Here is a 3,936-nt window from a genome sequence, read left to right as displayed (position 1 = left end):
TCCTGTTTGCATTGGATAAGGAGCCCAGTTGGTCATGTGGCTTATGTATCATTGACTCTGGGTCATGGAAAAGGGCCCTCCCCAACCCCCAATGCCATCCCACTCCTTGCACACACACGCACAAACACCCACCCTCCCTTTACACACACACACACACACACACACACACACACACACACACACACACACACACACACACACACACACACACACACACACACACACACACACACACACACACACACACACACACACACACACACACACACTCACTGACCCTCCGGATGATGAGAGCAGAGAGTGGCTGAAGAGGGTAGAAATGGGGGGTAGGGGAGTGGGGTGTCCACTGTCCAGGTTTATGATAATACCTAAACAGATGCTCTTGTTGAAAACCCTTTGGCGCGCAAGGAGGGCGGATTGCCAGGAATCCAGGAATCAAAATACCAGCTTATAGGGAGAAGCAGATGAAAGAGGGGTAGGTGTGAGATGAGAGGAAAGGAGGAAAAAAAAGGAGGGGGGCTCATGTTTTCCTGCTTTTGTACCATAGCCAGCTGTATAGACCTTTCTTCCGATTCCGTACACTATTATTTACCAAAAACGGCAGTGCCAGACAGCCCTGTCTGAGGAACGGCACGGCATAAATCATCTGCAGTGTTTGATGTGAGTACCCTCGTGACATTGGGAGTGGCCAGAGGAAAAAACGTATCAGACTGTGCCCGATCCCGTCGCTTGCGTTGTTTGTCTCATTGGCCCAGAGTCATTTGTTTTCGTTTGTTAGGGAGACTTGATTCTTTCAGTGAACAAAGTGCCGACAGAACCTACACCCTGTGTTGCCATAAAATAAGGCATACATTTTCTTTTCATTTGTTTAGCCAACAATAAACAGGAAAGGTTGCATTTCTTGTACTGAATTGTGAGAACTATGGGCACATTGGGCAGCCACTTATCGCTATTAGCCATAGTGCGACATCAAGGCAACACGTTCTTGAAATGAATAGCATTCCAGTTGGCCTTGACGTAATAGTCTGAAAATCATGAATACAAATATATTTAATGGATATATACTTTATAAACTAGCATGCCACTTATTGTGCTCCAACCAGCCATATTAATTTACAGATTTTATTCCTCTGTCTGCCCTCAATGGGAGGACCCTTAAATGGCCCTGTAAAGTGTTTTTGAACTATAATCAACCCAATAACATTGTGGTGATTATAGTTGATTATAGTTATATAAAATATAAAGCCAACCGAGAAAAGTACCTCCCAGTTATTTTACACTTTACCTGGACACCACAAATAATGTAGTGTAATTAAATATATAGAGGAAACCATGCTGTTTTTGTCATATGCCATAGATGTTGACACACAGAGTTCCTACAGAGTCTTTGAGTAGTGCAGTGACACATGATGGATGGACTGCCTTTGGTAGCAAATCCAAGACCCCCACGCCCCCACCCCATCTACTCCAGCAAAGACTTCTCTATACGTGTTGCCACCAAACAGTCACTTTAACTGTGTAGACCTCAGAAGAGGCCTTTGTGACCCCCTGCTCCGCTCTAGGGTCCGCTTCACACAGCCCATTGTCTCCTGAAGGCCCTGTGTCCCTGGGCAGGCAGCACGTCTGCACCACCCACTTGAGACCACAACAACAGGAGCACCTTCCATTTTTACACGCGGCACTTGAAACCTTCACTCCGTGTGAAGTAATCCTCTCACCTCGCGGGTGGCCCAGTCCACCGGGGGCTAAAGATGCTTATCCGAGCCTGTCCTTTTTTTAGCGCCGAGATTATTTGTCCGAGTGCTTTGAAAAAAAGAATCTGTTCACGGCATTCTCTCGGAGGTGCTTGCTGATCAGTTTGACAGAAAGCCGAGGCAAGTCCGTCTAAATGTACGCAGCAATAGAGATGTTGGGAAATGTGCTACCATTACCAGCCCTCCAGGTAGTTAGGAGTCATTTGGAGTAATTTAGCATAACATCTCGTCCAATATTGACCTGTTTTATGTTTCAGGAATAATCTTTGAGCCTTTTGGGATAATTGCCTGTACTATTAAGTTAATTTACCTGGGCTGGATATCAGAACTGAAATTCCTGTTAATGCGGAATAAGTGAGCTATCCAGGTCTTGTTGAATGCAGGTGCTGGATCTGTCTGTGGTAATTTATGGCTTTGGATTTACAAATCATTAAAATGTCCCGGGTAACGATTACGAAAGTGTGAGACATCGTAAAGTTGGCAAGGGGGTCTCAAACATTTGCACTATATTAGCTTTAATTATCTTAGCTTGACACAAAGCCCATAATGAGAACGTAACAGATGGTATTTCCTCAGAGTGCTTTAGAGGGCTCCGTGGAGTATGTGCGGTGACGCGAGTGCAAGCCAACAGACTGGAGGTCTATCTTGTAACTACCTCTAGGGATGTGGAGTGAGTCATGGTAGGCACGAGCACCAGACAGAGGCCAGCAATATAATCGCATCTGCCCTGACACAGGAAGCACTTGGCTGTTTACAGGAAATGTCTGATAAAGGAATTCTGCGTATGTTGATTTTGGTCACTGCTGACGACTTTGGCGATGCTCTTGTGGTCAGTAAAGGATGAGGTCTTCCTGATTCCGGCGTTTGAATAATAGGAAAACTCGACATTCCGCAGATAAGTGTAATAGGCATAACAGTGAGGGGTTGTCCCCAAAGCATGTTTTTCCATAAATATGACAAATAATGCTTAAAAAATGTCAACAGGTGGCCTTTCAGCTGTGTCTAAATTAATCCCCTGATCTGACAGAAGATTTGCTGTATTATTCACTCTATTCAAGATTAATGTGTTTCCTGTTTATCATCCGCTTCTATATAAAGAAGCTTATTTCTGAAATGCTAATGAGATGGGGGATGTTTGTTTGTATTGTTGTTGAATGAACAGGGGCGGGTGGCTTGTGTTGTTGTTGTTGTTGTTGTTGTTGTACAAAACTGAACTCCGTACCACGGCATCTGGTTCCGTTTCCATTGCAAGCATATAGCATAGTGCACCTACTGTACACTCAACTGGAAAACTCATCCATGCTGCATCAAGATGAAGGCTCTGTCAGCCTGGAGACCTACTGTCAATCTGAGATCCATTTTTGTGGGCCATAATTAGATTAGGTGCTCTGCAGAGAAAAGAGTTAACTGAGACATCTTCATTAGAACATGTTAAAAGTGTCTTCTCAAAGAGATTAGAGGATCTGAGCAGAGCTCTCTGACTTTCCCATCATGCCGCATACTTTAAACGAATGAGATCCTTGCCCCAGGCGGCCTGTGTCTCACATAGTAAAATGTCAGGAATCAGAGGATCGTGGATTAATTTATCTGCCTTTAATCGTGACATTATCGCCGGCACAGCAATCCAACTGAGGAATGTGCTGGGCTTCTCAAGCCCCTCGAAGATAGGGCAGCACTTTTCTGCCAGTCTTTCATTTCACCATATTGCCTAGCAGTAATCCCACTTACATAAAGTCCCACTTGGACACAGAGAACTTGCTTGAGTTCCTGGAAACCATAAGGCGGAAGGTGTCCTGTGGATATCAGAGTAAGTAGAGAACCTGATTTAGTCTTCTGTGGGACAGTGAGAGAGTGTCCTTGGATCTAGCCTCCAGTCGGATTTTATTTACCATTAAACCAGTAAAGAATAATCACAGACTCATCCAGTTAGTTTCTACTCTATTCCATATTCACCAGATGAATACTAATCAAAACCGCACCTGGGGGTGTAAACCGTGCCCAGACCAACATGAGAGAGCATACATACGTACGGTACATGTATATATTTTAAATGTCTTTCCATTCCCGAGTTATGGCCGATTATGTCATTTTGACCTGGTACTTGTTTCCTTACAAATTGATTAATCTCTTCAGGGCAGCCTACTGATCATTCCCACCAATCTTCATTGAATTCTGTCCATCT

This window comes from Gymnoscopelus microlampas, assembly GCF_963454915.1.
Source record: "Gymnoscopelus microlampas genome assembly, chromosome: 18".
In the NCBI taxonomy this organism is placed as follows: Eukaryota; Metazoa; Chordata; class Actinopteri; order Myctophiformes; family Myctophidae; genus Gymnoscopelus; species Gymnoscopelus microlampas.
The sequence above is the reverse complement of the archived record's forward strand: the minus strand, read 5'-3'. Positions refer to the sequence as shown.